Below are 26,056 nucleotides of genomic sequence, written 5' to 3'. Positions count from 1 at the left end.
TATCATTATTATAATCAGAGGTTTTATACTTCTTTCTTCTCCTCAGGAAAAGAACGTACGGTTTAAGAACAGCCACATACACGCTCAAGTGCAAACAGAACAGGTACAATGTTAGAACTACTGTATATGTCACCTAGACAGAAGGGTGACACAACTGAGACACGCAGAGAGAAAGCAGATCTGGTGGAAGCAAAACCTACTAAGTAGAGTATACAACTGATCCAATGAAAAGAGGAGGGAGATGCTAGTATTTGTAGACATTCATGCATGGAAGGGCTAGGCCTTGCTAATCTGAATAGGGAATGTAATTTCTGTGTTAATATTCACTTGTGCAAAAAGGTCTAGACCAAAATGTCAAATCAATCAAAAATCATAACATATATAGAGATAAAACATCTTTGCAGAAGCAATCCATCCTCAGAATCACTACGGTTGTGTTTACCTTCAAGGACAACACATTCGAATGAAGCGGTTTGCTAAAAAGGTTAAGATGGGAAGCTAGCACTTTCTCAAACATCCGTCAAGGTTTATTACTATTTAGGACATTATACTGAATCCTGATTCAAATGAATATAAACCTAATAGGCATCATGGCTAAACAACAGGGAGAAAGAAAGAATTAGAGGTTAACTGAATAGTCTGCAACCTAGAGTTATGTTTAGGCAAATAAAAGAAAATACAAGAAACTTAACTTAAGAAGTTACAAGAAACTTAACAGGTTAAATGCAGAATGTGAGGCAGATCAAAGCAGTGGCCAGAACAGTAGCTCAAAAATGGCTTTCACAAAGGTATAAAAGTCAATGATAAATCCCTTTCAAAAAAATATCAAGAGTAAAAAAAAAAGAACACTCATGAGAGGATGTCTGCAAAATGTAAGATATAAAAATGTATGTTCATAAAGATGAAGCTGACAGCAGAGAAACTGCACATATTCATTATTTCCATGCTCAATGCAAGAAAAATCAACGAGCTCTTTGTACAGATCTCGCTGAGAAAACGGTCTTGCATTAAATGCTTTAGGAAGGGGAATGGAACATCACCACAGAATAGAACAGCCAGGTCAGGATGACACATAGCCCAACACAGCAAAAGAACGTATGAATAAAGTAAAAGGGCCACTAGTTGGAGTGTGCAACCTACCACTTCAGCATACTTGTATTAAGGAACTGAAAGGTGGATAAAGTAATGTTAACTGAAAAAGAGGAGCATTGCAAGGGATGTGTGGGGAACCAGCAGCCTGTAAAATCTCAGTCAAATTTTCAGAAACTGTGGAGGAAATGTGGAGCTGTTGAAACAGGTCCAGAGGAGGACTACAAAGATTACCAGAGGGCTAGAGCACATCTCCTATAGAGAAGGACTGATGGAGCTGGACTTGTTCAGCCTGGAAAAGAGAAGGCTCTGGGGAGACTTCTCTTGCAGCTTCCCAGTACTTGAAGGGAGCTTCTGAGCAAGAGCAAGACTGACTTGTAACACAAGCAGATAGTGATAGGACAAGGGGGATTTGTTTAAAACTAAAAGAGGGAAGATAAGATACTAGAGGAAATCTTTCACTCGGAGGGCAGGTGAAGCACTGGAACAGGCTGCCCAGAGAGGCTGTGGATGTCCCATCCGTGGAGGTGCTCAAGGCCAGGTTGAATGGGTTCCTGGACAGCCTGAGCTGGTGGGTGGCAGTCCTGTCCACGGCAGGGTGGGCATTAGGGTCCCTTCCTACCCAAAATACTCTATGATAAACTGAATTTATGAACAGATGCAACTACATGAGCAACCAGAATTTTGTGGAGAAGCGATGGAGCACTTTATTTTTCCAAAAATGCAAAACCTTGGATTTTAGCAGTTCTAAGAACATATCAGCTCAGTATTCTGAAACATCTGATAAATCAACAGGGATGCAAATTGTGACAAAAACTAAGACAAAGACGACATTATCTTTACCTTAACATATATAACTATGGTACATATCTTAAATGCTGTGCATAATTCTCATTTCCCTCTCACAGAAGCAAAGAAGTAAACCTCGATAACCTCTGGCAGAGAGATCTAAAAATGCATGAGACATCTGCCGGAGTATATACTACTATACACCTGGGGAATGCTTCAATCTGGAAAAGAAATGAGTTGTAGGCTGTGTGCTAAAGATCTACACAAACATGAGGGCATGGAGTAGGGGAGTATGGATCTACCATTTATAGCTACTTCCACTACAAAAGCAAAGATTGACCACGTGGAAGTTCCCAAAGAAACATTGTGCATGTAAGCTGAAAAACTTGCCCTGTTGGATAATAAAGATCATGTCCTTTCAGAGGGTAATTAGATGACTCAGGAATAACAACTCCATAAAGGAGTATGAAGTGCAAAGATGCTAGGTTCCCAGCTTATGACATTTGATAGGGACTGCAAAAACAGTCAGCAGAATAACAACAGGATTGCTGTTTTCCCCAGGCATCTTATTATTGTTCTCTATCACAGAGAGGATACTGGGCTCAACAGACCTTTGATCTAACTCAGATGTCATTCTGAAGTTACTTTGCTTTTGCTTTCAGAATGCTACAAGTTTATAGATGCCAATAAAAATCACAAGTTGAAGTCAACAGCAATTTGAGGGGAGGGGAAAAAAAAACTCTCTCGCGCATATTTAACGGTGGTATTAAAGAAAGGAGAATGAATGCAGCTGCCATGTACCACATGGACACGTATCCACCTTAACAATGCTCCTTTGAGTACTGCTATTTCACACCAGTTGTTCTTACAATACAATTTCAATTGCCCTTGTACCCTATGATAAAGAGAAATCATGCAGTATATGCCTGCTTGAATATGCATTTGAAACCTATAAAGACAACCCTTACCAAATAAAGAAGGATGCATAAAAGATCTATAATGAAAAATAATAAGGGAAGCTAGCAGAATATTTATTGGGGCACTTTTAAAATGAAGTTTGATTAGCAGTATCTTGACTTAAAAATGTTCTCAACATTGACATCCTTCAGATCTTAAATAGCAACAGATTTTAATAGCACCAGCATTCATAAATTGAAAGCCTTGGAATATGCTCTTCCTTGGCAGTAGTTAAAAGTACTGCTAATCCAAAAAAAAAAAAAAAATGTCTTCGAGATGTATTAAAAAAGTGTATTTTTTACCTAATTACATCCACACTGAACACTGGTAACAGTAACTGTCTACTGCTTTTCACTGGACATTTTACCTCCACAATTGTTTGTCAACACATCAGGCGATTCAATTTTACTTTTATGACCACAGAGCTGGGTCTCACATTCTTTATCTTCTCCCCAAACACAAACTGGTATTTTTGAAGTTAATGTAGAAACACAAAGTCTCAGCTAGTGAACAGCACACTTCCTAATATCTATATTTTTCTTCTGATACCTCTTCTTCACCAGTGGTTTGAAGTGGACACCAAAACTTCCAAAGACTTATGTAAGATAAGATAAGCCTGGGAAAAGACAAGACCCTGGAAGGGAGTTGTAAGAAAAGATTCTCCTCTCCTCAGTTCACTGAGGTAAATAGGCACAGCACACACACCTCAAGCACAGTGATAGACATCAGAAAATCCTCTTGAAGAGAAATAGGCTTAATAGCTCAAGAAAAGCGTCCTCCATACAAGCTTATGCTGTTTTCAGAATTGCTTGTTCCTCATTTACCTTTATCTCAATAGCCTCATGTATGTAAGTGTGGAAAGGCTGCGAAGACCAGCTACGTACATACCACCACTATATGGACATACACCTGTCTCAAATCCTTACAGGCTTCTATATGGTCAAAACTTCTCTTCGAAAGACTCTACATCTCTGCCTTGTGAGAAGTCCAATTTCAATTTTTCACAGATATGTGCTTGTGAGAAGAGAGAAGGAAAAGAACTTCAGCTGTAAGAAATGGTCGGGGTTTTAGAATTAGACTAATATTCCTAGAAAAGAAGAATTAAAGTGATATTCCTTCCTGAAGGCCCTTTAGAGACAAATTTTCAGGAAGATATCATGTTCTTCGCCACTTCATCACTGCCTACATATGAATTCTGGCTAGAAGTCTTTTCTGCTGAGAAATTGTGATGAGTATGTAGAGAGCTGTTTTGACTCTTGTCTGAAAAAAAAAATTTGGTTGCTGATGACATTGCTTCCCTAAGCTCTAAGCTGAAAGACACTGACTCACACTACAGCAGCTATCCTGGGTGATTTATATGGCAGAGAAGTAATTATGAACCCTCTACATCATCTTCCCAGAGCAGAATGAAGGAATACAAGCTGAAGAGTGATTACAGAAAAACTTCTCTGCTACAAACTGTGAATCCTCACAAAGCACCTCCACTAGCTTTCTTTATAGCCAGTGGTCAAGCAGGAAAGAGAGGCTGTCCTTTAATAGGAAGTCTCAGTGTATCACAGGACTGAGGCAGACAAGGTCATGCATGCTGAACTATTTTATTTCAATATCTGAAAAATAAACAGTTGCCAATAGGTCTCATAGGAAGGCATTCTTTTCTACAAAGCAAGAAAAAGTAATCCAAAGATGGTGACAAATACTGATCAACGATGTGCTGAATGCAGATTTGATAAGTATAGCACAAGAGAGGAAATAAGTTAAAATTAACATAGAAAGGAAGGTATGATTTATTAACAGATGAGCATTGCCTGAATATCAGGCAGACTGAAGAGTCTGCCTGGAACTTCTCAGTGAATAGATGAATTCACTATGCTTCCTTATGCTGATTTCCAGCAAACAACTCAAACAGGCTGTAACAAAAAGTATGTGATGGATGACATCAGCTAATTCTCATGTGCTACTTAAAAAGAGACACATCAGTTGAACCTGTCCATTCAGGTCATTTTCTCTCACCCTTCTTTATTTTTTCATCTGTTTTTTCCTGTTTTTATGGAGCCTAACAAAACTCTACCTCTTAAAGCCAATTACTAGGAAGTAAGTCATCAGCAGTGTTACACAATAGTGTGTAAAAACAGCTCTACTAGGTCTGAGCTGGTTTATAGGACTAAGCTCCTGTGACCTACAAATTATAGCTAGAATTTTAAGCATAGGGAATGCACAGATTCATCCAGTTTTTGGTGATACACAAATTTGTGACTCACAACATAGTCAAGACTACAGCATTTTAGCACTTCAGTGAAAAGACTTTGTAATAGCGATCATAGAATCATAGGGATTGGAAGAGACCCCTTGAGATCACTGGGTCCAACCCTTTCCTGTTAAAGTACTTTCCCTGCAGTAGTTTGAACACAAAAATGTCAAAGTGGGTTTTGAGTGTCTCCAGAGAAGGAGACTCCACAGTCTCTCTGGGCAGTCTGTTCCAGTGCTCGGTCACCCTCACAGTAAAGAATTTATTTCACATGTTTGTATGGAACTTCCTGTGTTCCAGTTCTCACCTGTTGCCCCTTGTTCTATCACTCCACGTCACTGAACAGTGCCTGGTCCCATCCACTTGACTCCCATACTTTAGATATTTATAAACAGTGATGAGATCCCCTTTCAGTCTTCCCCAGGCTGAACAGTCCCAAGTCTCTCTGTCTTTCTTTCCGTGGGAGATGCTCCAAGCCCCTTATCATCTTTGTGGCCTCCAATGGACTCTTTCTAGATCATCACTAGATTTTTTGAACCGGGGAGCCCAGACTGATAAAACATTATAGCTTTGAAACAGCACACCAGAAGAGGATAACCACAGAGTCCTCATATCAATCTTCCAGTTAGCATTTTAGGTCTAATTCCCAGACCTTTAGACACGTTCAAAATGTTTCTTGTCAGCTATCATGGACTAGCTACATACAGAGCCTCTATTGAATCTGCTCATGAACAATATTTGTGCACATCCTCACTTGTTATTTCTCACTGAGGAGGAACAACCTTTATAAAAAAATGTCAGGAATTGTTGTGGCACCTATCTTCTATGTTATCCACCCAAATTCAGGTTTGGACCTCATAATTATGTCAGCCAAAGCCAAGAAGCAGGCAATTTGATAAGCCTGTATTTCAACTGAAATTAATGAGGTACAACCTCATCATGCTACTTTCAAAGACCTCAGGTCAGGACAACTTTGACTTTTGTCATAGTTTTGGCTGGGACAGAGTTAATTTTTCTTCAGAGAGGCTTGTCTGATGCAGTGTTTTGGATTTTTGATGAAAACAGTGGTGATAACGGCTTGATGTTTTAGTTGTTGCTGAGCAGTACTTACACAGAGCTAAGCACATTTCAGCTTCTCGTACAGTCCTGTCAGTGAGAAGGCTGGAGGTTCACAAGGAGCTGGGGGTGGACAGAACCAGGACAGCTGATTCCAAATGACCAAAGGGCTATCCCTATACCATATAGCATCATTCTCAGCAATAAAAGCTGTAAACAAAGAGGGATGAAAGGGGGGAGAGGGAAGAAGCTTGGAGTGATGGCATTTGTCTTCCCAAGAGATTGTTAGATGTGATGAGCTCTGCTTTGAAGAAGGCCTGCTGATGGGAAGCAGTGAATGGATTCTTTGTTGTGCTTTGCCTGTGAGAATGGCTTCTGTTTTACAGGTAAACTGCCTTTATCTCAATCCATGAATTCTCATAATTGTACCTTTCCAATTCTCTTCCTCATCCCACCTGGGGAGAGTGAGCAACTGGCTGAGTTGCCTGCCAGGGTTAAACCGTAGCACCCAGTCATCATGCAAACATAACAGGTGGCACCGACTTACACTTGGTTTCACTTCCCTGTATAGGGACTGAATTCTCCCCTTGATTTTAGCAGAACAATCCATAATTCTGTAGCACTTTGTCTGTTTCTTGTCATTAAAACACAACACTTTCTGTAGCTAGGATCTTTTAGACCAGTTACGTTGCTACTTAACAGTGACGTAATCAAGACAGGCAAATTAGAAGAACAATTATCTGAAGAACAGTGATAAAAAAAACTAAAGTAACCTTTAAAAGCTTGTTCTAATAAAGGCTTGTAATGAATAGAGAAGAGGCCACTTAGCTATCAAGCTTGCTAAGCTCACTGTTTAAAAAGCTGAAAGCTTCATTTCTTTCCGTGGTGCATAGTATAATGACAATAATTAACATTTTGGAATTTATAAATGACTTTAAACTATGCAAGGTAAGAAACACTCAGGACTGATACAAGCCATTTTCCATTTTATATAAGCACAGTCTGTAAGAAGGACATAAAAAAATACTGAGGCAGAAGGGTGCAAATGACACAAATGACAGGCAAGCCCCCTAGGGAAGTTTATTTTAACACAGTTCTTGTACTATACTCCTGAATATCACAGTGCTAGAAAAAAAATAAATACATTGTTTTATCTTCTAAAAACCCGGATGGCCACCAATGAACAGTTGTTCAAGATACACACTAGCGTCCCATAGGATTTTAAGAATATGAGGCCAACTAAAAAAATAAAAAAGCCAACACTTTTCTTGATCAAAAGTCTACCCCATCTTTTTCAATATATGCAGATATGGGTCTCAGGAAAAAATCAGCATACTATAATACATGACAAGCATGTGTAAGCATCATGATGCCTACTTTTCGATATTCCCATCCTGTATACAAATATTCCTAAACATGAGAATGTATAAATGTGAAATCAACCAATCACAACCACCACCACCAAGTAACTGTAAGACAGCACTTTAAACCAATGAAAACAAATCCCAAGCAAGACACAGTTAAGTTGATCCCTTACCCACTTCCCAAAACAGTATTATCAACTGTTCTAGGAAGAGTTCATCCTGATTTTTTTCTCTATTAGAGAAGTTACGTACAATAATTAGAAACATAAGATAATATGACTTCCTACCTGTTACAAAGAGTTAAGTTTAAAGCTACCTCATAAAATTTCAGAGGAATTTTCCAATTACAGATAAGGGGATTAAGGGGACAGGTAGATATCACTGTGCCAGAAGCAATCAGTGACAACAAAAACAATGTAGATCACAGATTTTCAAGACTGGCTGTAGAACAACCAATCATGAAAGCGATTGTGTCAAAATCCAATCTATCTCAAAGTACTGAAAATAGAACTGCAATCTGTATAAAAGCATTAGGGTTTATAGCAGTCAGAAAAGGAGAGGTTAGTTTCACGGTAAAATTTAAACAAGAAAATACCTAAGCAGAAACTGTTAAATATTGAGTTACGTCTTCCTTTTTTTTACAAGCCAAACTGGATTCACAGATGCTGGGGTTGCACAGCAATGCACTGACGATTCTATGATATGACACAGGCTGTCTTCTGCACTAAACAGCACTAATAAAGGATGAAGAGTGCCACAAGACATTTTCTCCCACCTTTTCCAACATTTTACTTCTCCGCAACTCCTTTTACCATCTTTCTCTCATATGAAACAAACAGCTTTTTTAACAGAATACTGTTAATTTTCATTTGAGAATTCAGTAATCTCAAGAGTATACATAAACCATAGTTTACGCTGAGAATTCAGTGTTCCAGCTATAGCTTCCTCACCTAGCCACAGATATAGAAGGTGATGGACTAACTCCTCAGAGTGCTTTGCAGAACAATTTTGGTTCTGCACATTGCCATCAAAACCCTGAATGCCTGGCTCAGATTTGTATTGTATTATTCATGCTGCCTGCACAACAGCAACAGTACTGTAAGTTCACCTGTAGTGAAAAGTGGCATCATCTTCAACACTACGAGCTAAGAGAAGTAGAAAGCAATTTCCATTCTGTTTTATATCTGTGGACCAGTAAATGTTAGAGCACTCACTGTGAATCAGATAGTACACCTTCTGTTACAGTTGTTACAATCAAGTGCTCAAACATAAAAGGTAAACGTTTAGGGATTCAGCCTCTTAAGAGGTTTATACCCTTGTAGAAGTACTTCCCGAATTTCCTTTGTGTTCTTATACAACAACCTTTAAAAAAATGAGTACTTTTTTCCCCTGATCTCTTACTTACAAGGAGGCATTTTCATTCTTTTCCAATTATTTTTGCAAGGGTGTAGAAATCTTCAGTAAAATATAGCCCTCTTCTTGGAAGACTGGTGAAGTGCTCACGCATTTATACAGTCAAAACTCCTTCAAGAAAAAAAAAGTGCACAAACTAACTTCATTTATTTAAACTGGTTCATACCAATGTATTTAAGTAAATGATTCTATGAGAATCATAGAATCACAGAATCCTTACAGTTGGAAGGGACCTTTAAAGGTCATCTAGTTCAGCTGCCCTGCAATCAACAGGGACTCCCACAGCTACATCAGGTTGCTCAGAGCCTGATCCAGCCCAACCTTGAATGTCTCCAGGGATGGGGCATCCATCACATCTCTGGGCAACCAGTTCCAGTGTCTCTCCACCCTCACTGTAAAAGATTTTTTCCTTATATCCAACTAAATCTGCCCTTGTTAAGTTTCAAACCATTTCCCCTTGTTCTATCACCACAGGCCCAGCTAAAGAGCCTGTCCCCTTTTTTCCTGCAGTTTCCTTTTAGACACTGAAAGGCTGCTCTCAGGTCACCTCACAGACTTCTCTTTTCCAGACTGAACAGCCCCAGCTCTCTCAGCCTGTCCTCATAGGAGAGGTTTTCCATGCCCTGAATCATTTTGGTGGCCCTCCTCTGGATGCGCTTCAACAGGTCTATGTCTTTCTTGTACTGAAGACTCCACATTTGGACATTACTCTGTTATAGACTTAGTAGCAAAAGTATCCACCTCAGTATCTTTTTGATATAAACCAAAAAGAAAGTCTAATTTCAGTTACGCATCTTATTCCTAGCTTTGCTATCCCAAATACTCATGGGATACATGTACATTCATGAACGTGCATTCCTACTGAATGCATTTATAAACTCTTTTGACTATAAAGAAGCACAGGACAAACTGAACATTTCTCTTTTTCTTACCATCAACAGATACAGCAGAATCATTTAGCATACTTAAATTGTTTTGTAACTTCAGAATAAAGATGCAAAGAATCTCAGAGACCATTCAAATAACTTTAAAATTGCAAACATCCAGGAATGCAGTATTTTAATAACTCATGAATTTGTATCAACTTCAAATTTACTTATCTGTTGCAATGAGAACCCTTACACTCCCCAGGGAGTGCCCTTTTAAAGGGGAAGGCAGACAAGATTGCTTGCTCTTGTTTATTTAAGCGCAAGCCCTTTCTTCAGGACTTTCAAGGTTAATGAGACAGCAAGCTTGGTATCACTAAAGCAAGTAACTGGAACATTGAGCTACTGCTTTCAGGTCAGCTCAAATGCTGAACATATTCAAAAATATTCATTAGCTTTCCCTAACATTTGTGAAGTAAGTGGTGAGAGTAAGACCAAAAAAGCATTGCCTGGTAGGCCTCTCCCACGTAGCCTGAAGACCAAGTAAACCAACGTGAAAACAATTTCACACTGTACACACATGTAAGCAAATAAGAGTCCTGCTTCGCCCTCCTAGCTACTCACTGAACTCTGCACAGCCATCATGGAATTCTGCTCTAAATTTATCCTCTTTCACAATAGAAGTTTGTAGTTATCCCAGGGAAACTAGACTTGCATCTTGTTTTGAGAAGGAAAATAAACTTCAGATGTGAAGAAATGGGACAGAACCCCCCACCCAAACACAGAGGAAGTTTTAGAGCTGAAAAATATGACTGAAGAGAGAGCTGTATATTCTGGCACGCAACACATTGCTTGAGGCTCTAGAGATATTAAGAAAGGGAAAAACAAAGGTAGACACCAATTTCTACACCAAGGAACTGTTATTTGGCTGGGACACCTGCATGCCACAGTTCAATCAAATGCTTTAAAGAAAACAAAAAACAAAACAAAAAAAAAACCCTTCAGTGTCTTGTAGGTCATACCTAAATTTTAAGGCGCTTAAGAGCTAGAAGTACTTCTCAGGATTAAAACAGCAGGAATCAAATTTACCACTTGGAATACTGCTCGCAGGGGTTCAAATGCAAATCTATTTCACTGTAGCTCTTGAGTGTTTTTCTACTTTTCCTTTTGACAAATTTAGAAGAAACACTTCAATATCAATCTTCTGACCATTTTAATTCATACCGGTTTTATATCTGTCGCTCTCCTACATATTTTTAGTTACTTGTTAAAGATCTCTCAACTACATCTAGTTGAAGCGTCAATTGAACATGACAGGGGAAACTATCTATTCTAAGGACTTGGGAGACTCAATTCTTTGACTGGCAGATGAGGTGCACACAAGTGGGATTCTTCACTTGGCTCTCAGTAGGTTTGTATTGTTGCAGAGTGAGGTTCCCCAGTGCTCCTGAGTAAAACCAGGAAACTGGCTTTTATAACTTCCCCTCGTTTCTCAAGTTTCCATGGAGAATCTTCTTCTCTAAGACTGTAAAACTGTAAAATAATTCTCCATTAAGCAAGATGAGAGTCTGCTTCCGGCCCCAAAGAAGGAAGTATCTTCTTATGTAATGTAGCATGCAATCGTTTAAAATTATTCCACTACTCCTCAGCAAAGGGAATTCGAGCACTAAATGCTGAAAGTAAAACCATAATCAGGAATAACGGCCTTTAAAAAATGAATAGGTGTGCTCGATTCAAACATAATAACACATTCAAAATGAAGAAGTACCTTATCAGCCAACAATTAAATCTCACTTGAAGAATAACAACTCTGTTGTCCTGTATATCAAATTGCTATTTTTTTTTTCCTCCTGAGCAACAATCTGCTCACAGATAGAGAGAATAGAATACTAATTGAGACAAAATTTCCTCTCTAAAGTTTGGGCAAGGTCAGGTCTCATTTGTAGGTCTTTGGAGAAGAGCAATCTCCCAGCAAGCAGTCAACTACAACTAATCCAAAACCTATTTATTTCCTTACCTCATACGAACTGGAAAGTTAGTTTCTTTTTTATCATAAACTCTACCACAAAACAAAGATGGCAAACCAGTTTTATTCAGGTAGAGCTTCCAAATCTCATGCCTTCAGTGAGATGCCAGGCTTTCTTAGGCATTGTCAAATGACAAAAAACAAGTCAGAACAGCCCTTCTCACTTTAGAATTATACTTCCCTTAACACATATTTGGATTCTTTATATAACATGCATGCAGAAGTAATCAGGTCCAGCACATGTCAGGGAGGGTTTCTGCTCTTACAATCACTGACCCAGATCTATGTAAGCATACACTGTGTATGCTTACACAAAATAGAATGTTAAACTACACAACTCAATAATGTGCAACCAGAGCTGTCAACTTTTTTTTAAATACATGGATGATTTTTTTTGTTTTAAAACAAGCATCCATACTTTCTCTGTACTTGCAAACATAAAAAAACCTACCACAAACAAACGTGAAATTCTCCGTAACCTACCTGTTACTAAAACACTGAAAATGAACACGTCCTTTCACTGAACTGTCTGCCTGTGATTTCTAAACATATACAACTGAATTAAAATGACACTGCAGTTTACAATTGGTAAGCAAGGGAACTCTACTGGCAGCAATAAAACTAACAGCTGCAATTGAATTTGGGTATGTAAAATGTGCAGCTCCTGAACCGACCGTTTCAAAGCAGACAGAAAAGATACTTTGAGTGCCAAGTACAAAGAACACTCAAGGATACGGCCAACAGCTTTCTACCTGAGGTAGGAATGTGAGTAACAACCAAATCCTGGTGTCTGTATCAGACCAAGTGCTTACCAACATCCAGATAATGAATTCCAGCAGCAGTCAATGAAATGGCAAGCTGACTGAACTCACATCACACCTATCATAGTTTCTCAACACAGCAAAGTAACCTGACATGCCTCATCACGTATGATGAGCTGACACTGCACACTGCTCCAGGGCACATTCTGCACCTCACCTACACACGGACACCGAGCGTACAGCTCCTTGCCATGCATACTGGGATTATGGAATCTATACACGTATGATGTATTTGTACAATATATATATTTTTGGTGTATGACTATTTATATCTTGTATTTATACTATATTGAAAAAGACTGAAGTTCCTATGAGCTGAGTCACCAACAAATACTGTGCTTTGTGCTTCCACTTTTCTGAGATATCTGGTAGCCAAAACATGCTCAACCTACAAACTTCGTTGGCTACTGTATATATGTATACATAAATACACACACACACTTCTATGCACATACGTGAATTTAGAGTAAACTAAGCTTAGCAAATGCTAAACACGGAGTGGTAAAGAATCCTATCTTTTTTTCCTGAGTTAGCTGACTAGTTGAAGACTCAGACTCTTACCCTATTTGAACAATCCACTTAAAAAAAATATATTTTAGAAGCAAGACTTTCACAGCAGTTTTTATTTTTACAAGATGACAGCATGAGATTGCTGAATATAGTTGGCTACATTTTCCACTGAATTTTTGTAGATGTTCAAGGCCCTTTACAGTTCTGCCCTTTGCTGCACTCTTTGAAATCACTTTCTAACATCAGCCTTGAGCACACATTTCTCCATATTTTCTGCAAACTTTTTTTTACCATTTTCACATGGCATCCTTCCTACAAACTTTCACAGCTGACTTATTCCAAAAGAAACTAGCCCCTTTCTTAATCCCCATATTTTCTACTGAGACCCACTTACCAGATAAGCAGCAAAATGCTCGCTCTATTGAAAGCAGTCTGGGGACCAGCAATTATTTGTTAAGCAGAACAAAAGCTCCTGACCGATTCAGAGGTAAGTCTATGCACATAATTAAACGATTTAACTGCTTTTACTTTTAACCCTGCCTTCCTTTCTACTTTCTCTTGCTCTTCCTATCTTTCTGCATTTCATTTCAAATTGAACATCAACTTTTTGAGGCAAGGACATGCTTTTTTACATAATCATAACTTACACAGCAAAATTAAACCACTGGACCATTTAAATACTAGCAAGATGCACCAAAATTGCAACACAAATTCATGTATTTACCTTTGTCTTACATATAAGCAAGGAGTACAGGCCAGCAATCCAGCAATTCACCCAGCACTTTCCATAGCCTTCAGTCTAAGCTGCATATTCTCACAGGAGTTGCATCATTATCACTACCACGTGCAAGTACTGAGAGAACGCATTAGTCTTCAGAGGTCTCTGTTTCCTTATGGTTCTATGAAAATTCAGCATTACAAAACCTAAATGTTACATGGGTTTAGGGAGAATAGCGAAGTAAATGTTGTTTCCCAATCTTTTCTTTTCCCTGAGTTAAAAAAAATTAAGTCAAAGACCCTTTCTTTGGCTTATTTTACAACACTCAGCTGAAAGCAGCCAGATCTCTTCCCTTCTCTAAACTCTGGACTAAACTCTCTAACTCTACAAGTCTTCAGCTTCCTAGAAAACTCATTCAAGTAGAAACAAAAAACTCCCAAAACAAGAACAGCAAAAACCCGTCAAAAACCAATCCCCCAACACATTTATTCTGATTAGTTTCCATGCCATTACTGGCATTTAATTCAAAAGAGCATTATTATTTTTCTAAAGTTACTAACCCAAACCAAGTGCCACCATATGAAAACTACAGCTTGCTACACTAAAAGTTTATTTGCTTTTCTTTTTTTACCACTGAGAAACGAGTTCAAACTTCAGCCTTAATAGAAAAATGGAAAACATATTTCTCCACTGGTTTAGTTACAATTTTAAGGCTGGATCCATGACATCCAGATTGAAATGAAATCCATATTCTAAAGAAATGCTGGCAGCAGAAAATATTTTTTGTTACAATGACATCTTAACTTTTTTGAGCGATAGTTTTCATGCACAGCTATTATCCAAGAAACACTGTTTTCTTTTTTGAATAGCGCATTATTATCTGTCCAAATGTAGTACAAAAACCCACAACAGCTTCTAGCTGTTGTTAATAGACTAAGAGATTCATCTGTCTCTATTTAACAGACATACAAGGACATTTTACAGGACATACGTCAGAAAGTTTTCTGTGTTTTTCTCATTGCACATACTTTGTGAATTTGACAACAGTGCCTTTGTAACATTTCCCTTCCCCTGCATATCGAAAATTTCAAAGAAGTGGAGAAAAATATACAGGTAATGCTCTCGTTTCTGGCTGTACTGAGAGCACATGTAGAACCTCAAGCTACTGTCTATGATTTTTCTGAAATCCAATTGCATCCATTCAAGATGAAAACTACGTCATGAGAGATTTAGTTTTCCTAAGAAAGCTAAAGATGATATGGCTCTAGAAGTCATAATTTGCATCTTGCACTGCTAGTCAAGACCCACTGTTAAATTTCCATTTTGGGATTCCTCTATATTGATGCATTTACTCCATTCAAAATTGCATTCCAAAGTAAATGGAATTTCCTCTTTGAAAAGGCTGCACGATTTAGCTCATATCGCTGGCATACTGCTGTTCTGCAGAACTGGGAGCACTGTGAGCTGAGCTTTCCCATGAAGCCTGTGATACCAAGGGAATAAATCAATATCACGTGCATACAACTCCATTTTCCAAAGAAGTTCAAAATGATAGGGAAGCATGCTCATAGTTTATTTTAAAATGATTCTGGAAACTTTCACGTGCTTCATTATCCTTCAGGCTATACTGAAACTGTCAACAAAAGAGTGAAAGGCTACCTCCACTATTTTGAATATGTCAGCTGTCACCTACAAGCTCCATCATTTCTCTGCCACCCATCCCATCTTTAAATGCATAGAGGTAATATAGACAATCTTTCATAAACATCTTAGAAAGTCTGATATATAGATTGCTTTCCTGAATTTCCCTCCCTAATTAATTTTATGAAGAAAAATGTAGAACTAGTTCTTCCCTTCACCCTTCCAAAATACTTTTTTTCTTTTTAGCAATGGAAATGCACTTTTCCTCATAACGAATTCTCGAAAACCATTTCATTACCTGATGAATTCTACTACATTGTTAATGTTAATTAAAGTAGAAAAACCACACAAAACACTTTGCTAGAACTAGGTGAAACTAAGCCATGTTTAACTTGACATAAAATGAAATCTGACCTAAATGTTTCTTTTAAAATGATGGAAGGAAGATACACATTCAGTAACAGACTGATCTTTATGTCATGGAATATGAAACAGGACAGGAATCAGGCATCCATATTCCCACTTCAATATATTCTGTGAAGGTGTTAGCTGTATTATTATGAGGCAAGCCTGGCCTAGTAATTAACCCGCTGGGGATTAGAAGCTATTAGGCTCAGTTTCAGAGTACCCACATGCACAACTGATGAGATTACGGGCATATAGGGGGTGATAAACAGAGCTCTAAAGGAAAGCACTTCCACCTAACTGGCCTGAAAACTGAATCAGTAAGTGCCCGTAATTGGAAGGGAAAATATGAATAGCATGCATTTTGAGAAATCAGCTCTTGAACTGTCCCATGAAGCTCTGTCACATGCATGCAATCATCACCAGCACAGAAGCTCCTACACCATCACACACTGGCAAACCTGAATGCAGTTCCTGCTCTCCTCTCAAACCTGTCCTCCCTCTGGCTGTCAGAATTCTGTGTAAATGTGCTCTATGCTTTTAACTACTTTAGTGTCATCACTGTTCTGACTTATCTTCATAAAGCACATAAAGAGTGTAGGCCTGCCCGCCAATCATGCAAGGACATTTCACTTAGGATGTCCCCCTGTGAAAAGGCAGCCCTCTTCCTCCCACGCAATATAACCAAACCACCACATTTTCTGTTAGCAGGCCCAAGAACCGCACCCACATAAAATAACTCACAGACGATCTGACATCCTTCAGAAGGAGCCTATGTGCAGCACTGCTCAGTGCTGGGAGGAGGCCCTAGTGCATGCACAGGGCAGAGGCAGGGAGTTAACAGATGGTTGCTGGAGATGTGCCATAGGAAATGCAGCGGCTGACAGAATCTGTTACCTCTTAGTGGCTGCAGATAAAAACTTTACAGTTTAGGATAAAATTTCATTAAAACAAACATAGCTGCTGACAAACAGAAAAAAAGCATTCCAAAGAGAAGACTAAGCATATGACAGAGATGTCGTTGCTTTGCAGAGAAGATTTTATGTATCTAAAAGAATTTCTAAGTACATGACTGGATTTGCCTAGATGGAGGTTTTACAATTTGGTCACCTGTTGCAAACTCTGCTATGATGTACAAAGGCAGAGGGAGATATTGCATTCCTTTTCTCACTTCTATCTGAAAAATCTACCAATCAGAGCAGCTGAGGAATCCTTTATACACCAATTTGTGCACAGAGTTTCATGCGAGATTTCACAACTACTCTTTTGCAGAAGAACATCAAGTCTTTCCTATTAGAAGCTGTTGGAAGAAATGAAAGAACTATACAGAAAACTCAAACAGGCCCACAAAGGGAAGCCCCTCACAAAGGCCAACTTCCTGCAGGGAAAAGGAAAATTTTATGACCATTCAAGACCATAATCGAAAGTATGATAATATCAATACCTATGTAGTTATGGGATCATGCCACAGAACAAGAAGAAGCTTTTATTCAAAAATCATTTGATGCAAAGGGCAACTGACTAAAAGTTTCATCACTGTATGTTTTCAGCTACTCTAAACTTCATTTACAACAAAATATCCATCACGAGTAGGCCCTGATATCCTGACTCTCAGGTTAACAAGCAAGCAGCTAACTAAATGGGCACTCTACTTTCAGAAACATTCAGCTGAAGGTATTGACTCAGAAGGTGTACAGCAATCACACAATTGATCCAGCAGGAAACTAACAACTCCAAAGAAAAACAAAACCTGTAGGTTGCTCCAATTAGTCCAAATGAGTATTTTCTCCCTCTCACAAGGAAATAATCATCCATTACACAGCTGCTATGTGGTTACACTGAACCTAGGTGGTGTTCGGTCAGCTCCTGGTGACCCAGCAGGGACTATATGACACAAGAGTTCACACCTACCATATGTTTTACTGCCCATGTAGGCTAGGCTAATGACAAACAAGGGGCTAATTGCTGACCACGTTCACACATCCTGCACATACTCTGAGACCTCCTGCTCACCCAGAGATCCCTCTTAGATTTTTCTATGCAATATGGGGGTGGCCCAGGCTCACCCTCTACACTGTCCTGGCAGGCATCTTCTGGGCTTCATTACTATGGATCCCCCTGGGCTTCCCTGCAAGGTGGTGGCTCCAGCTTCCACAGCAGGCAAGTGACACAGGCCTGCTCCGCCACTACTCACAACCACAAGCCAAGTTGCACAGGGAGTGCGTAGGAGCAGCAGGCCTCCAGTCAGCCATTTCCACACACAACCAGCACCACAGGCAGGTCCCCAGCTCGTGGAGTGCACCAACTGGCTCACAGGCTCAGCTAGGGCCACAGGCTGCCTCATGGCTGAGGAATAGTATCATGTTCATTTTCTATCATTACAATTGCTTTGCTGGTGGTAAGCTCCCAGGTCTTGAACGTTGCACCTAATATCTTACACGCCAGCTCAGGTCTTAGGCCAGAGGAATCAGCCTACAGACCAACATCCTGATTTGAGACATGATAAAAAATAAAACCCACATTTTTTTCATTGTTCTGACCTAGGTGATTTAAGATTGGTTCTTTACTTTGCATAAATTATTCCATACATGAAGGTCACAATATTGTGCACTTCCATCATCGACAAATTAAGAGCAGGACAATCTTACACTGCAAAACTGTAGAAATAAACTGGTTGATTTTTGGAGGCATACAGAATTCCTGGCTAGAAACTGTACTGGTGTTTCCATATGGACACAGCCAGTACTTTGGAAATGCCAGCACTGAGTGAGATGGTAATGCTCTGAGAGAAGTTATGGAGACTGGATGTTTTGAAGGACAATGGAATTGCATAAAAAACAGCTACAGGCAATTTAGTTTCTGAATCATTCCAAGACTGACAGGGAGTCAAGAAGAATGAAAACTTCTTATCCTAGTATAAAAAGTTGGAACAAATAAGGTGTACTTGATCAGCACTGTTTCTCTACAGGAGTAACTGAAATGTGACAGTCCTGACTAACAGGAAGGTAGGGGAGCCTCTGTTAATATGAAACTGTCTTACACCTGTACTGTTGGCATTCACCCCTCTCACATGAACTAACACAAATGCAATCACTTTCCTTTGGCTACATCAACTGACAGGGCCAAGCACGCAAACCCAAATTCCAGAAGGAAAAACAAAGCATCAAACAGTATAAAAACAAAAGTCAGTCCACCTCTTCAAAATGTAATACATGAATCCAATACACTGTGTCCCGGTATGGAACAAAGGGATTATCAAACTAACTTGAAATTATTTTTAAAAAGCTGAAAACTGAATTAATATACCTTACTGTTGAACTTACTTCAAAGTCTTTTGTGTCAAGGTGCAGATTTTGCATGTTTTTTAAGAAACAACTTCTCCTCTGGCAAAGTTTGCAGAGCGCCTCTTTCCATCACAAGGTCTTCCTTCCTCCAAATTTTTACCTTTGGTGTGTTCACAAAATCTTGACATCCCATGCCATCCTCCTTTCAGCTAAGAAAACATTTTATTTTCTGGTCTTCTGCTCTCCAGTCTCCTCCACTTTGTTGCACAGTAAAGATAAATATGATCCCCTCAAAACTATAGCAGTTTGCTGTTGCTAAACAGCAAACTGATAGCAGTGGCTTAAAAAAAGTATTAAAAAAAATATTCCACAGTAAGCCCAGAGACTGGGAGTTTCCCTGGCAACATTGGCTGTAGGATTTCTATTGGGATCGCTGGTGGCTCTTGGTTCCTAGGAAACCACTAGCTAAATGCTATGAATCATGATGCATCTCTGTACTGGATCTGTTCAGTGAGAAAGATCTCCATGAAGGTACTGGGGATCACCAAGAGAATAGCAGCACAATAAGGAAGGAAAGGCTAGGAGATAGACTTCACACTAAGCTCTGATCTTGAGGGAACTGGCAGAGATTGGCCTCCTCTCATCTGAAACAGTCTACACAGAGCAGATGTTTTTTCGAGTCAGACTGTTAATTTTCCACAGCTATAAAGTTCTACCAGAGCCTAATAAAAATTCTTGACTATTCTTTCTCCTCATCGTTTTTAGCTAACCTCTATACCTGAAACATGATTTAAGCAAACTTTTGGTTGTATTCTGTTGCAGAAACCCTTTACTCTCAATGACTGTACAAAATGTATTGTTGGTCACTTGTATAAATTGTCAACAAATTGGCTTTTGTTTCCTGCTTGTTTAATAGCGGTACAAAATCACAGTGATGTCCAGACTCAGAAACCAACAACCTGTGCACAGAAATTTGAGTGGCAGTGTCAAGGATGACTTTTTTTTATTTTATTTTGAGACAATTTCAGCCCACATGTCTGGATTTTAGCAAGTTTCTTGAAAGCTTTCCCATTCATCCTCTCCACCTAATGTATTTTTCTGTCTTCCATCACATTTGCCACGGAATCAAGATTATCCTTTGAACTTCAAAGCACCTTACAAATTTAACTTGCTCAGAACATCCCTATAAAGAGGAAGATCATTATTATCCATTTGGCTGATGATATGTCCAAGACCTACTACTGAGAAACTTACTCGGTTTATCCTGCCAGGAGATAGTAACAGCTTACATGAGCCCAAGAAAGCCTGAAACTATGATTCTCTCCCATGTTTTTAATGTCTAGTTGGAAGACATACTTACAACATTTTCTAGCTGTTCCAGTCTGCCATCATAGAAAGAAACCACGCAGATTTTGCATCTGTCAAAGTTTGCAAATGAGCCACAGGATATCGAGCAAAATGCACAGCACACAAAGGCAGAAATTGCACTGGGACATAAGTTCACCATTAGATGCTCAGTTACACCATTCAAGAGAAAAATGAGCTATGGACAGTATAAGAATGAGGCTCACTGTCCACCTGCTTTTTCCCTCGATGAATCAAGACATTAAAAGACACAACAGATTGGAAAAGAAACAGTAGAAAGGACTTTGTTGCTGTTCTTCAAGCGTCAGATCTGCATCATTGCAATGGGGAAAAAAAAGTTGTTTAAGAAGTAGGAGACCTTGGTCTTTCTTTTGTTCTTCCATTTACTCAGCTGTGGACTTACCAACACTATGTGAATCTCCTGCTATTTCCTTGTGAATGCCCTGTATCACTGACAAGTACATAAGAAGACTTTCACTTCTCTTCCTCCATTACAGAGGAAACAAATTACCTTCTGTTTGAGGCAGAATATTGTTAAGAGCTGAACTTTCAAACCACAACAAGAGAGAAGACATTATCTTGAAATTATACCCTGTGTACCATATAAATATCCTACCAAATAAAATGGCTACATATAACCTATTCTCCTTCGTTGATGACTTAGGAATGGTAAGAACTTCAGGACAGACTCATTACTCAAACTACATAAACCAGACATGTCTATGCTACTGTGGTACCTAGACTGTGATGTTCTGCGATTACAGTATGGCAGGTGTGTTAATGATAAGATCGGACTTCTTTAACAACAGGATAGCAACAAAATGGAGTGGTGTTCTGCAGTCAATAATCTGTACTAGTCACAGACAAGAACGAGTGGATGCCAGCACTTCATGAGCTAAAAGCACAGGTACTATTTCTGCAGAGTACACCCCAGGACTTTTTTCTTCAAAGGATTTCCAAGACAAAGGAGGTTGCTAAGCCACATGGGACAATTTCAATACTGAAAAAAGAACAAATAGAAGTGATGCTTTCATGCACACTGAATCAAACGTGCTGCACCAGGGAATGACTCTACTTCTGTCCAGCACTTTTCCAGTCATTCTGAGACCAATGTGATGTAAGCGATGGAAAGACAGACAGAAACTGCTGGTATACACAGCAGTGTGGTCACACACAATATGCTCCCCAAATTCTGGGCACTACTCCTCTACTTCAAAGTTGACCCAGGCCTGGATCAGTTACCAGCTCACTTATTTTGCCACATCCAAGTTGGAACTGAATACTCTTAAAGAAAGTCTTCTCCAGGCAAAGGTTTCCAGCCAAACCAGTCTCCTGAAATTCCAAATTAAGACTGTGAAATCATTCATGACCTCCACCTCAACTACTTTAAATAAGCAGGCTTCAACCTTATTTATGTACAATTGAAAGGAGAAATAAATTTCTGCTTACTTCATATGATCTTTCATCCTTTCTCAAAGCTATTGCACACGAGAATTAATTTCATGTATTTTTGTGCTGTTTTGAAATTCTGATTTTATTTTCTTTTTAAGGTCAGTTTTCCAGAGAGAAAGTACATTTTTTTTTTTTTCTGTGAGGGAAAATAAACCAGATATTAGCTGAATAAACAAAAGATATATCTAACCAGATTAAGAATTTCTTATTAGGACATTAGGAGGACCTCAGAATTTGAAGCATTCAATTTCTCAAGACATGTCTACACTGCCAAACATACATGGGCTCAGATCCACTAGAAATATGCTTCCCATGGCTTGCTCACTACCAACATCTTTGGAGAATTTCCCCCTCCACTTTACCCCTGATATCAGATGAGGTTAAGAGAGACCTTCAGAAACTTGAGGGTGAAGAGATCTGCCTATCACATTGTGTCACATAGAAGAAGGGAGGTGAATCTGCAATACCTATTCTGTCTCATTCAGATCATGCATATGAACTTCAATCCTCCACCTCTTGGGTTAGAGAATTATACTCTGGTTCCTGAGCCTTTCCCCACCCCCAGCACAGGCATGCACACTGTCTTCCCAAAATGTTTTTATATAATACAAATCATTCTGTATCAGAGACATAGCACGTGATAATTTAGTAGTAAAGGCTTTAACCTGGAATGTGGCAGACCCATCCTTGTTTGGATAAGTAACTGCTACAAGCCACATTCCAACAGGAAAGACAAAGTCCAATCAACACCTCCAGCAGCCTGTTCGATTCTAAGAACCCCAGCCCACATCTCAACTCCAAACAGGGCAGGGCAGCACAGTGTTGTCACCAGCTGTTCTGCAGTCACAGCAAGGCCTTCCCCTTCAGCTGAAGTTCGTTTCTGCATGTGACATCCTCTCCTGAGGAACAGACCAGACACATTCTCACAAACATGTCCAATCTCCCACACATGCAGGCTTACATTTATTTTCCCACCTTGTTACACCGTTCTACTGCCCAGCTGCTATTCACTTTACAGCAGACTAACACTTTTTTAGTGCTGAGACAATCCTTGGAACAAAGCAAGATTAAATATATGGTAAAGACTCCTGCAGAAACATTTACTCTTTAACACGATGCGTTCCAAACTGTGTGTACTGATCCCACGTGCAGTTTTACTGGAACACAGAAGTTAACTAAAACTTACTCTATTTCTATGAGTTCTCTGGCAGAAAAGAAAGCTTTCTAGCTTGCATTTTGAAAACACAGCACATTTAAATACAAAAACAAAACAAAAAAACCCAAAACCAACAACAAAAACCAACAAAACAAACAAAAAAACCACCAATGAAACACTAAAAAAAAAATAGAAAACAAAACAAACAAACAAAAAAAAAACAATGAGGACTTTTGAAATCTGTAGTCTATACAGAATGTTCTGATCTAAATTATTTCCTTTCATAAGTGGAAAGAAAGCCAACTTTTAAGTTTAGACAGCCAGAACCTTCATTTTCTGCTTAGGAAGAAATTGCAGCCAGCAGAAATCATGAGATGCAATGTTGACTTCAAATGCATAGAATGAAGCAGAAGCATCTCCAGGTATTACAGCTCAAGCACGCAATACCTGGAAAGTTCCATCACTATGCTGACCTACATACAGACAGCTCTAAAGGTAAGAGCTGCTGTGAGACAGCTGGATTTAGAAATGTTCATTTCTTCTTTATTTGCAACACAATTCCACTGCTTGCGGTGATGTTTTGTTATCATTGTTGTAGTCTGCACTATGATAAAGAATGAACCTCTTACAGCTGCATTCACCAAATTAGCCAGTTTCTTCAGAAGAAACAGCTCTAAGGGGTCTGAAAAAAGTACCCTGGGGAAGGGGATCCCGTAACAGAAAATTTTAAGTGTAAGTTAAGATTAGTGTAACTCCATGAAATGTGAAATGGATATCTGATCACTGAAATCCACTTTGATAGCCTTAATTCAGTGTTTTTCACAAGTTCTTGTGACTCAGCTTCTTTCCACCTTTTCCGAAGGAAAAAAAACAAACAAAACAGGTAAGAATAGGAGTCACAAAACAACACAAGAGTTGTCAGCTCAACCCATCAAACCAGACACAGGCCCATTCATAAATAAGCAAAGTCAGTTACTACCAAATATCATTGATACGTATTTATCTGAAAGACATAAAAATGTTTTTTCTCTTTTTTTAATTATTATTATTTATATACCTCTATATATAATATATATATATATAAAAATAAATATATATATATATATATATTTACCTCTATGCAGCAAGTATTTATCAAGAATGGTATAGCTACATAGTTTTGCGGTAGTCAGAAAACTGCAGAATTCAGTCATTTACACAAATTTTCAGGTTCATATTTTGGTGTAGAAATTGGAAGGCACGCAGACTGATAATTGCACACTGACGCCTCAGTTTCCAGGGCACTCCAGTTGCCCCAAGTTCTATAGAGGGGCAAACCTTATAGAATTTTTTGATGCAGACAAATCTTTTTTAAGTCAAAGCAGGGCAGAAAATATCACAAGCACATATTTCCTATACTTTTAAATACCCACAACTTCTTATTCACAGTTCAACAAGCAACTAAACCAAGACAATACTCAGAAAACAAATACTGTTACTTTTCGCCCTTTCTCTACACCACATTTTCATATAAGAAATCATGGCATGAAACAGTTCACATCAGCTCTACTTCATACTTCTGTTCTTCCTCTAACATCAAGCAAACAAAATAACCAACCTGTAAATAAATTGTCTGATATTCAACTTGTTTTTTTCCATACACACAACTTAAGTTTTATTATCGACAGGTGGCAAAAAAGGGCTCTTCTAATTAAGGCAAAGCATCAGACTCTCTGCCAGAATATACGCATGTAGTTTTCACCATCTTCACTACATCAGTCCATTCCAGCTAGCAGTCTGAGTAAGTAAAAAATATATCTATTACCACAAACCTGATAAATATTCTGATGCTTTTTAGAAATAGTTGCTAAACTTCAAGATAATGAATATTAAACTGTATTTTATGACAGCTGAACGATGGAGAACAGATGCTGAGTTAAAATTTAATTTGCAAAAAGTCAGCTCAGAACATATATGTAAAACTGCAGCGTTTGCAATCCAAACTACACGCTGAAAACAATGGAAAAAGTTGTCTCTTTCTGCTGTACCTGCCAACCATTTTTTTCTGGACTTCAGATGGAAATCCCATCTAAACTGAACAGTCCAGAAAATAACATTCAGTTTTAGAAACACTAGTAGCTTATTAGGATGAGTACATTCTCTTCTGGGCATCTATTTTCCATCTTGAACTGACTGGCATATAGCAAAGGCTATTCAAAAGCCTGCAATTAATTTGTTTTTGTCTTGCTGTCTGCTCTTCCAGTAAACCTTTGTTTGGACCTCTGGTGGAAAGGTTCACTGTGTCTGAAAATTATGTCTGCCACTCTCTGCAACCACTCATGTAAGTCATTTTAAAAATGAAAAACAAGCAAGCAAATCACAAAAGCAGCAATAGCTCTTTAAAGAAGCTCAAGATTTATCAGTTGCTCAAGTCCACTTACTGGGTAACAAGACTCCTTCTTCTTGCTATGCATGATATTAATGACAATCCTTTGAAGAATACAATGAAATTTGACACTATTGAAAATTTTTTGTGTATTTGAAAAAATGTTCCAGTTTTCCTAATCACAGCCACTCCTTTTATCTCCCACATGCTATACTATATAAATTGTCTTTCCTTAAAAATTCTTCAAGCACATGAAAATATTCTGTTCTATCCTTTCTGAACCTGTGATTTATATGAAGTTTCATACACTATCCATACAAATCAGCCATCACCTAACCACTTTTGTTTCTTTTCTCTATATACCTTCCAAATTTTCAAAGTCTTTTTCCAATATCTAAATGATCAACGATAGTTGTGGTCCACAAGTGGTCTCACAAAACCAGTCTGCCAAGGCAGACTATAGCTGCTGCAGAATAAGGAACAACATAATCAGTAGCACTCCTGAAACTGCTTTATAAGAAGTATTCTCTGCCA

General features: G+C 38.7%; 1 protein-coding gene and 1 non-coding gene across 10 annotated transcripts in view; both read right to left on the bottom strand.

Annotated features, from left to right (window-relative positions):
* Positions 1-26,056, bottom strand: part of CTNND2 (catenin delta 2) — a 623,362-nt gene that overhangs the window by 199,966 nt on the left and 397,340 nt on the right. The gene's annotated exons all lie outside the window — the stretch shown is intronic.
* MIR1613 (microRNA 1613) lies at positions 24,861-24,937 on the bottom strand. Its single transcript, NR_035100.1, has one exon. It is a non-coding gene; the product is annotated as a microRNA 1613 (primary transcript).

The sequence above is a fragment of the Gallus gallus genome, chromosome 2 (assembly GCF_016699485.2).
Source record: "Gallus gallus isolate bGalGal1 chromosome 2, bGalGal1.mat.broiler.GRCg7b, whole genome shotgun sequence".
Classification (NCBI taxonomy): Eukaryota; Metazoa; Chordata; class Aves; order Galliformes; family Phasianidae; genus Gallus; species Gallus gallus.
The sequence above is the reverse complement of the archived record's forward strand: the minus strand, read 5'-3'. Positions and strand labels throughout refer to the sequence as shown.